This window comes from Acipenser ruthenus, unplaced genomic scaffold (assembly GCF_902713425.1).
Source record: "Acipenser ruthenus unplaced genomic scaffold, fAciRut3.2 maternal haplotype, whole genome shotgun sequence".
Classification (NCBI taxonomy): Eukaryota; Metazoa; Chordata; class Actinopteri; order Acipenseriformes; family Acipenseridae; genus Acipenser; species Acipenser ruthenus.
In genome coordinates this window covers 46,821-57,866 of record NW_026708422.1, presented here as the reverse complement: position 1 = coordinate 57,866, position 11,046 = coordinate 46,821, and the positions used below count along the sequence as shown (strand labels likewise).

The 11,046-nt window shown below is 50.4% G+C and overlaps 1 long non-coding RNA gene across 1 annotated transcript; it reads right to left on the bottom strand.

Moving 5' to 3' along the window:
* Nucleotides 1-1,080: 1,080 nt before the first annotated feature.
* On the bottom strand, nucleotides 1,081-5,389 carry LOC131732837 (uncharacterized). Its single transcript, XR_009325840.1, has 4 exons — nucleotides 5,217-5,389; nucleotides 4,184-4,343; nucleotides 1,386-1,470; nucleotides 1,081-1,202 (listed from the first exon to the last, which is right to left on the bottom strand). It is a non-coding gene; the product is annotated as an uncharacterized LOC131732837 (long non-coding RNA).
* Nucleotides 5,390-11,046: the final 5,657 nt, after the last annotated feature.

The window sequence follows — 11,046 nt, the reverse complement described above, 5'->3', positions numbered from 1 at the left end:
ACGGCTCCCAGCATGCCTCTGCACCCGCGGCAATGGTGAGGCATGCTGGGAGCTGTAGTTCTTTATGCTGTAGTCTCGTATCACAAGCGATACAGACCTCTATTACGATACATCATGTACAGCTGTGGGCAAAAGTTTAGCAGCATCACCCTCTATATAGAATGAACTGATTCAGCTTCATAGAGTCCAATGAAAGCTGCTGAATAATGTTCCCTTGTTAACATATTGAATTCCACACCCTCTATATAGAATGAACTCCCTCAGCTTCACAGAGTCCAATGAAAGCTGCTGAATAATGTTCCCTTGTTAACATATTGAATTCCACCCCCTCTATATAGAATGAACTGATTCAGCTTCATAGAGTCCAATGAAAGCTGCTGAATAATGTTTCCCTTGTTAACATATTGAATTCCACCCCCTCTATATAGAATGAACTCCCTCAGCTTCATAGAGTCCAATGAAAGCTGCTGAATAATGTTCCCTTGTTAACATATTGAATTCCACCCCCTCTATATAGAATGAACTCACCCAGCTTCATAGAGTCCAATGAAAGCTGCTGAATAATGTTCCCTTGTTAACATATTGAATTCCACCCCCTCTATATAGAATGAACTCCCTCAGCTTCATAGAGTCCAATGAAAGCTGCTGAATAATGTTCCCTTGTTAACATATTGAATTCCACACCCTCTATATAGAATGAACTGATTCAGCTTCATAGAGGTCCAATGAAAGCTGCTGAATAATGTTCCCTTGTTAACATATTGAATTCCACCCCCTCTATATAGAATGAACTCCCTCAGCTTCATAGAGTCCAATGAAAGCTGCTGAATAATGTTCCCTTGTTAACATATTGAATTCCACCCCTCTATATAGAATGAACTCCCTCAGCTTCATAGAGTCCAATGAAAGCTGCTGAATAATGTTCCCTTGTTAACATATTGAATTCCACCCCCTCTATATAGAATGAACTCCCTCAGCTTCATAGAGTCCAATGAAAGCTGCTGAATAATGTTCCCTTGTTAACATATTGAATTCCACCCCCTCTATATAGAATGAACTACGACTACAACTCCCAGCATGCCTCTGCACCGCTGAAGGACTCGCTCGTATTAATAAAACAATATATTGCCACATGGTGTCATATTTACCTCGCCAGCAGGGGTCACTGTTTCACCGTTGGTGGCAGCAGCCTCAAAATCGCTCTGCGAGCAAAAAATATATAAATAAATCCAGTAAATTAATTCAGAAGTTACAAAATAACTCATTTTTATGAAAAAAAAAAAAACCTGGGGTTGAAATCAATCGAATTGATTGCCACGTACGTTAATTGGAGCTGCAGCTGGAGTCGATCAATCGAATTGATTGGCTCGTGATCGATCTCTTACCTGCGGCGTGCGTGTGTACGCTCTGCGGACTTTCAGCCCCAGTTTTCTGAGCCAAATTCTGGGCAAGAGCGATCACCTGGTCATTCTGAAGAGGAGAGGGAGAGAGAGGGAGGAGGAGAGAGGGGGAGGAGAGGAGAGGAAGATAGAGGGAGGAGAGAGAGAGAGGAGGAGAGAGACAGGAGGGGAGGAGAGAGAGGGAGGGAGAGAGGGGAGAGAGAGGAGAGAGGAGAGGAGGAGAGAGACAGGAGGGGAGGAGAGAGGAGGAGAGAGGGAGAGAGAGGGAGGAGAGAGGGAGAGAGAGAAAAACAGGGACATGGTTTGTAAGGGAAATATACTGATTGACACACACACACACACACAGAGACACACACACCTTCCCTCCGCCCCTCCCTCCTTCCCCATGTCTCCCCTCTGTCTCCTTTCCTCTCTGTCTGTCTGTCTGTCTGTCTGTCTGTCTGTCTGTCTCTCTCCTCTCTCTCTCTCTCTCTCTCTCTCTCTTCTCTCTCCTCTCTCTCTCTCTCTCTCTCTCTCTCTCTCTCTCCCCTCCCCTCCCCTCTCTCACATGCGGGGCGGTCAGCAGGCAGTGTGTGCTGCACTCGTACGCCTCTCTGTCCCTCCCCTCCCCTCTCTCACATGCGGGTGCGGGTCAGCAGGCAGTGTGTGCTGCACTCGTACGCCTCTCTGTCTCTCCCCTCCCTCCCCTCCCCTCTCTCACATGCGGGGGCGGTCAGCAGGCAGTGTGTGCTGCACTCGTACGCCTCTCTGTCTCTCCCCTCCCTCCCCTCCCCTCCCCTCTCTCACATGCGGGGCGGTCAGCAGGCAGTGTGTGCTGCACTCGTACGCCTCTCTGTCTCTCCTCTCCCCTCCCCTCCCCTCCCCCTCTCTCACATGCGGGGCGGTCAGCAGGCAGTGTGTGCTGCACTCGTACGCCTCTCTGTCTCTCCCTCCCCTCCCCTCCCCTCTCCTCTCTCACATGCGGGGCGGTCAGCAGGCAGTGTGTGCTGCACTCGTACGCCTCTCTGTCTCTCCCCTCCCCGTCCCCTCCCCTCTCCTCTCTCACATGCGGGGCGGTCAGCAGGCAGTGTGTGCTGCACTCGTACGCCTCTCTGTCTCTCCTCTCCCCTCCCCTCCCCTCCCCTCTCTCACATGCGGGGCGGTCAGCAGGCAGTGTGTGCTGCACTCGTACGCCTCTCTGTCCCTCCCCTCCCCTCTCTCACATGCGGGCGCGGTCAGCAGGCAGTGTGTGCTGCACTCGTACGCCTCTCTGTCCCTCCCCTCCTCCTCTCTCACATGCGGGGCGGTCAGCAGGCAGTGTGTGCTGCACTCGTACGCCTCTCTGTCTCTCTCCTCCCCTCCCCTCCCCTCCCCTCTCTCACATGCGGGGCGGTCAGCAGGCAGTGTGTGCTGCACTCGTACGCCTCTCTGTCCCTCCCCTCCCCTCCCTCCCCTCCCCTCTCTCACATGCGGGGCGGTCAGCAGGCAGTGTGTGCTGCACTCGTACGCCTCTCTGTCCCTCCCCTCCCCTCCCCTCCCCTCTCCTCTCACATGCGGGGCGGTCAGCAGGCAGTGTGTGCTTGCACTCGTACGCCTCTCTGTCCCTCCCCTCCCCTCCCCTCCCTCTCTCACATGCGGGCGCGGTCAGCAGGCAGTGTGTGCTGCACTCGTACGCCTCTCTGTCTCTCTCCTCCCCTCCCCTCCCCTCTCCTCTCTCACATGCGGGTGCGCGGTCAGCAGGCAGTGTGTGCTGCACTCGTACGCCTCTCTGTCTCTCTCCTCCCCTCCCCTCCCCTCTCCTCTCTCACATGCGGGGCGGTCAGCAGGCAGTGTGTGCTGCACTCGTACGCCTCTCTGTCTCTCCCCTCCCCTCCCCTCCCCTCTCTCACATGCGGGTGGCGGTCAGCAGGCAGTGTGTGCTGCACTCGTACGCCTCTCTGTCTCTCCTCTCCCCTCCCCTCCCCTCCCCTCTCTCACATGCGGGAGCGGTCAGCAGGCAGTGGGTGCTGCACTCGTACGCCTCTCTGTCTCTCCCCTCCCCTCCCCTCCCCTCTCTCACATGCGGGGCGGTCAGCAGGCAGTTGTGGTGCTGCACTCGTACGCCTCTCTGTCCCTCCCCTCCCCTCCCCCTCCCCTCTCTCACATGCGGGGGCGGTCAGCAGGCAGTGTGTGCTGCACTCGTACGCCTCTCTGTCTCTCCCCTCCCCTCCCCTCTCCTCTCTCACATGCGGGGGCGGTCAGCAGGCAGTGTGTGCTGCACTCGTACGCCTCTCTGTCTCTCCCCTCCCCTCCCCTCTCCTCTCTCACATGCGGGGCGGTCAGCAGGCAGTGTGTGCTGCACTCGTACGCCTCTCTGTCCCTCCCCTCCCCTCCCCTCTCTCACATGCGGGGCGGTCAGCAGGCAGTGTGTGCTGCACTCGTACGCCTCTCTGTCCCTCCCCTCCCCTCCCCTCCCCTCCCCTCTCTCACATGCGGGGCGGTCAGCAGGCAGTGTGTGCTGCACTCGTACGCCTCTCTGTCTCTCCCCTCCCCTCCCCTCTCCTCTCTCACATGCGGGGCGGTCAGCAGGCAGTGTGTGCTGCACTCGTACGCCTCTCTGTCTCTCCCCTCCCCCTCCCCTCCCCTCCCCTCCCCTCTCTCACATGCGGGGCGGTCAGCAGGCAGTGTGTGCTGCACTCGTACGCCTCTCTGTCTCTCTCCTCCCCTCCCCTCCCCTCTCTCACATGCGGGGCGGTCAGCAGGCAGTGTGTGCTGCACTCGTACGCCTCTCTGTCTCTCCCCTCCCCTCCCCTCCCCTCTCTCACATGCGGGGCGGTCAGCAGGCAGTGTTGTGCTGCACTCGTACGCCTCTCTGTCTCTCTCCAGCTCACTCAGGGCTCTGGTTTTTCGGTAGAGGGCTCTAGCGCTCCCCTCGTTCAACTGCAGAGCCTGATCACAGTCCAGCACAGCCTTCTCATAGAGACCCTGTAGAGAGAGGAGAGGAGAGGAGGAGGAGGGAGGAGGAGGGGAGAGGAGGACTTCATAGAGACCGTGTAGAGAGAGGAGAGGAGAGGGAGGAGGGGAGGGAGGAGGGGGAGAGGAGGAGGGAGGAGAGGGAGAGGAGGAGGAGGAGGGAGAGGAGAGGGAGAGGAGAGGAGAGGGGAGAGAGGAGAGGGGAGGAGAGGAGGAGAGGAGGAGGGAGAGAGGAGAGGGGAGGAGAGGAGAGGGCGGGGAGAGGAGGGGAGGAGGAGAGGGGAGAGAGGAGGGAGGAGAGGAGAGAGAGAGAGGAGAGGAGAGGAGAGAGAGGGGAAAGAGGGAGGGAGAAGAGGGAGAGGGGGAAGAGAGAGAGGGGGAAGAGAGGGGGAGGAGAGAGAGAGAGAGAGGAGAGGGGAGGGGGAGGAGAGAGAGGAAGAGGAGGGGAGGAGAGAAGAGAGAGAGAGAGGAGAGAGGAGAGGAGAGAGGAGACAGGAGAGGGGGAGAGAGGAGGGGAGGGGGAGGAGAGGAGAGGGGAGGGGAGGAGAGGAGAGGGAGGAAGAGGAGAGGGAAGAGAGGGGGAAAGAGAGAGGGGGGGGAGAGAGAGGGGGGGAAGAGAGAGAGAGGAGAGGGAGAGAGGAGAGGAGAGGGGGAGAAGAGAGAGGAGAGAGGAGAGGAGAGGGGAGGAGAGAGAGGAGAGGGGAATGATTAGAGGGGAGAGGGAGAGGGGAAAGAGGAGAGGAGAGACAATATAAAATGATTTACCATGCTAACACCAGCTTGCTTTTTCTCTCCAAACTCCCACACCTCCCAGTTTGCCTCCCACAGTTCTCCCAGTTAGCCCCTACACCCCCAGTTTCTCTCCCAATGTTCCAGTTCCCTCACCATTCTGAAGTGGGCAGCGGCCCGGTTCACGTACAGGTGCTCCAGTATCTCTGGGGGGAGGGGCAGAGCCCTCGGACTGGGCATACTGGTTCACGCCCACAGCCTCACTGTACTGGGAGACGCCAGTTTGAACTGGGATTCTGAGTAGAGAGCGTTGCCTTCTTCAACAGATTACAAACAGCTGAGAGAGAAACACCTGAGAGGGAGAGGAGAGGAGAGAGAGGAGGAGAGGAGAGAGGAGGAGAGGAGAGATTAGAGAGGAAAACTGCATTATTATTATTTTTTTATTTTTTTTTACAGACAGACACACACACAGAGACAGACAGACACACACACAGAGACAGACAGACACACACACACAGACAGACAGACAGACAGACACACACACAGAGACAGACAGACACACACACACACAGACAGACAGACAGACACACAGAGACAGACAGACACACACACACAGAGACAGACAGACACACACACACAGAGACAGACAGACACACACACACAGAGACAGACAGACACACACACAGAGACAGACAGACACACACACACACACAGAGACAGACAGACACAGACACAGAGACAGACAGACACACACACACACACACAGAGACAGACAGACACACACACAACAGAGACAGACAGACACACACACACAGAGACAGACAGGACACACACACAGAGACAGACAGACACACACAGACACACACAGACACACACACACAGAGACAGACACACACAGAGACAGACAGACAGACACAGAGACAGACAGACACACACACACAGAGACAGACAGACACACACACAGAGACAGACACACACAGAGACAGAGACAGACAGACACAGAGACAGACAGACACACACACACAGAGACAGACAGACACACACACACAGAGACAGACACACACAGAGACAGACAGACAGACACAGAGACAGACAGACACACACACAGAGACAGACAGACACACACACACAGAGACAGACACACACAGAGACAGAGACAGACAGACACAGAGACAGACAGACACACACACACAGAGACAGACAGACAGACACAGAGGACAGACAGACACACACACACAGAGACAGACAGACACACACACACAGAGACAGACACACACAGAGACAGAGGACAGACAGGACACAGAGACAGACAGACACACACCACACACAGAGACAGACAGACACACAGACACACAGAGACAGGACAGACACACCACACACAGAGACAGACAGACACACACACACACAGACAGACAGACACACACACACACAGAGACAGACAGACACACACACACACAGAGACAGACAGACACACACACACACACAGAGACAGACAGACACACACAGAGACAGACGACACACACAGAGACAGACAGAGATAGACACACAGACACAGATATACAGACACACAGAGACAGACTGATAGACACACAGAGACAGACAGACAGACACACAGAGACAGACAGACACACACAGAGACAGACAGACACACCACAGAGACAGACAGAGATAGACACACAGACACAGATATACAGACACACAGAGACAGACTGATAGAGACAAATAGATAGCATAGATAGATAGATAGACACCACAGATAGATTGAGAGACCACACACGTTAGATTGTAGTAAACTATTATTTTACCTCGTATTCTTGTGGTTGTGGAAAAGGCAACGAAGACCTGCGAGAGGAGGAAAAAAAAAGTAAAATAAACCAATTAATAAATACATTAATAACCAAATAAATAAATAAATAAATAAATAAACGAGACCGATATCAATAATGTTCCTTACTGAATGAATCGCAGCGCTTTCTGAATCTCCTCTCTGCGTTTCCGCCGATCCATTTTAATCACTAAAAACGTAAAGTAAATACATAATAATTATCATCAGAAGTCCCCATTTGAACCTGGCAGCAGCAGCTAGACTTAAAAATTTCTCGAGAGTTTAGATCTCGAACTCAAAATGATTTTTATTTCTTATTTATTTAAAAAAAAAAAAATATCGATTTCCGCGTCGCGGCCTGCGCCCTCACTCTCATCCCCGTGCTCGAGTAGGGAAAGCAGCCCGGCTGGAGCGCCTCCCTCTGCGGTTACAACTCTTCCTCAACACACGTTCACAGCCTCTCAAAACTAACGCCGTTTACATAAAATGTAATGAAAAATTAATAAATAATGATAATGTTAGTTTATAACTGTGTGGCTATTAAACACGAACAAACAAAACACATCAATTAAATACGAGCGACATTCATAACTCGGGGTACTTTTAATAAAACGTTAGTTAAGCTAATAATAATAATAATAATAATAATAATAATAATAATAATAATAATAATAATACGCTTTCAAAGTAAGCCAACGTCCTGTCCACAAAATTAACCGAACAGAAACTGTGACAGAATATTTAATATTTAATAACAAACATCTTTTCTTTCGCTTTGTTTATATCACTGCAAAACTAACGAAAGAAAACATATCCAGCTAATGTATTAGAAAACAAACACAAAGTTACAAATATAATAATAATAATAAATAATAATAATAATAATAATAATAATAATAATAATAATAATAATATCGCGCACGTCTCAGTTGCGATACGGTCTATAGCACTGTACAGTCGTTGCGTTATTTCAAAGCGAATCGACGTTTCAAAGTAAGATAATTTCTTATTTTTTTAATTTAAATGTTAATTTAAATAATCGAGGCGGGAGTCCCTGTTTTGCATCCATAAACATTACAGGACTTACCCCGAATAAACCCGTCTTTATTAGATAGCCAATCGTCGGCAGATGTGTCATTTATAAAGCAGGCTATATCTATGTATCTATGATAGCTATCTATCTATCTATCTATCTATCTATCTATAATATATTATCATTATTATTTATTTCGATTCATAGTTTAGTTACACAGCCATGATGAGGTTCAAAAAAAAAAAAAAAAAAAAAAAAGTCTCTTTCGGTTTCTTTTGAACCAAAAAATCCGCTCCCGGGTCCTAAAAGGCATCAAATTTTGGGGGAAAATTTTTTTCAGGACTGGATCACACTGCTGTGCAGCGGGAGTCTGATTCCCAGCCCTGGAGATAGACTTTGGTTGAAGGAGGTTTGTAGCTGATTTTATAGTGAAGAGAGCTACAGGATATTGCTGGGAACTGTGGGATATTTAGACAGAGAGATCAGGGATGGGGAATCAGACTCCTATCGCACAGCAGTGTGATCCAGTCCAGGTTTTACTGCTACCAGCTTGATCAGCCCCCAGTGTGTCTAGCTAACAAGCTCAGGTGTGTCTGATTATTAAACTCCTAGTGAAACCAGGACTGGATCACACTGCTGTGCAGCGGGAGTCTGATTCCCAGCCCTGTAGATAGACTTTGGTTGAAGGAGGTTTGTAGCTGATTTTATAGTGAAGAGAGCTACAGGATATTGCTGGGAACTGTGGGATATTTAGACAGAGAGATCAGGGCTGGGAATCAGACTCCTATCGCACAGCAGTGTGATCCAGTCCAGGTTTTACTGCTACCAGCTTGATCAGCCCCCAGTGTGTCTAGCTAACAAGCTCAGGTGTGTCTGATTATTAAACTCCTAGTGAAACCAGGACTGGATCACACTGCTGTGCAGCGGGAGTCTGATTCCCAGCCCTGGAGATAGACTTTGGTTGAAGGAGGTTTGTAGCTGATTTTATAGTGGAGAGAGCTACAGGATATTGCTGGGAACTGTGGGATATTTAGACAGAGAGATCAGGGCTGGGAATCAGACTCCTATTGCACAGCAGCGTGATCCAGTCCAGGTTTTACTGCTACCAGCTTGATCAGCCCCCAGTGTGTCTAGCTAACAAGCTCAGGTGTATCTGATTATTAAACTCCTAGTGAAACCAGGACTGGATCACACTGCTGTGCAGCGGGAGTCTGATTCCCAGCCCTGTAGATAGACTTTGGTTGAAGGAGGTTTGTAGCTGATTTTATAGTGAAGAGAGCTACAGGATATTGCTGGGAACTGTGAGATATTTAGACAGAGAGATCAGGGAGGGGAATCGGACTCCTATCGCACAGCAGTGTGATCCAGTCCAGGTTTTACTGCTACCAGCTTGATCAGCCCCCAGTGTGTCTAGCTAACAAGCTCAGGTGTGTCTGATTATTAAACTCCTAGTGAAACCAGGACTGGATCACACTGCTGTGCAGCGGGAGTCTGATTCCCAGCCCTGTAGATAGACTTTGGTTGAAGGAGGTTTGTAGCTGATTTTATAGTGAAGAGAGCTACAGGATATTGCTGGGAACTGTGGGATATTTAGACAGAGAGATCAGGGATGGGGAATCAGACTCCTATCGCACAGCAGTGTGATCCAGTCCAGGTTTTACTGCTACCAGCTTGATCAGCCCCCAGTGTGTCTAGCTAACAAGCTCAGGTGTGTCTTATTATTAAACTCCTAGTGAAACCAGGACTGGATCACACTGCTGTGCAGCGGGAGTCTGATTCCCAGCCCTGTAGATAGACTTTGGTTGAAGGAGTTTTGTAGCTGATTTTATAGTGAAGAGAGTTACAGGATATTGCTGGGAACTGTGGGATATTTAGACAGAGAGATCAGGGAGGGGAATCAGACTCCTATCGCACAGCAGTGTGATCCAGTCCAGGTTTTACTGCTCCCAGCTTGATCAGCCCCCAGTGTGTCTAGCTAACAAGCTCAGGTGTGTCTGATTATTAAACTCCCAGTGAAACCAGGACTGGATCACACTGCTGTGCAGCGGGAGTCTGATTCCCAGCCCTGTAGATAGACTTTGGTTGAAGGAGGTTTGTAGCTGATTTTATAGTGAAGAGAGCTACAGGATATTGCTGGGAACTGTGGGATATTTAGACAGAGAGATCAGGACTGGGAATCAGATTCCTATCGCACTGCAGTGTGATCCAGTCCAGGTTTTACTGCTACCAGCTTGATCAGCCCCCAGTGTGTCTAGCTAACAAGCTCAGGTGTGTCTTATTATTAAACTCCTAGTGAAACCAGGACTGGATCACACTGCTGTGCAGCGGGAGTCTGATTCCCAGCCCTGTAGATAGACTTTGGTTGAAGGAGGTTTGTAGCTGATTTTATAGTGAAGAGAGCTACAGGATATTGCTGGGAACTGTGGGATATTTAGACAGAGAGATCAGGGAGGGGAATCAGACTCCTATCGCACAGCAGTGTGATCCAGTCCAGGTTTTACTGCTCCCAGCTTGATCAGCCCCCAGTGTGTCTCGCTAACAAGCTCAGGTGTGTCTTATTATTAAACTCCTAGTGAAACCAGGACTGGATCACACTGCTGTGCAGCGGGAGTCTGATTCCCAGCCCTGTAGATAGACTTTGGTTGAAGGAGTTTTGTAGCTGATTTTATAGTGAAGAGAGTTACAGGATATTGCTGGGAACTGTGGGATATTTAGACAGAGAGATCAGGGAGGGGAATCAGACTCCTATCGCACAGCAGTGTGATCCAGTCCAGGTTTTACTGCTCCCAGCTTGATCAGCCCCCAGTGTGTCTAGCTAACAAGCTCAGGTGTGTCTTATTATTAAACTCCTAGTGAAACCAGGACTGGATCACACTGCTGTGCAGCGGGAGTCTGATTCCCAGCCCTGTAGATAGACTTTGGTTGAAGGAGGTTTGTAGCTGATTTTATAGTGAAGAGAGCTACAGGATATTGCTGGGAACTGTGGGATATTTAGACAGAGAGATCAGGGAGGGGAATCAGACTCCTATCACACAGCAGTGTGATCCAGTCCAGGTTTTACTGCTACCAGCTTGATCAGCCCCCAGTGTGTCTAGCTAACAAGCTCAGGTGTGTCTGATTATTAAACT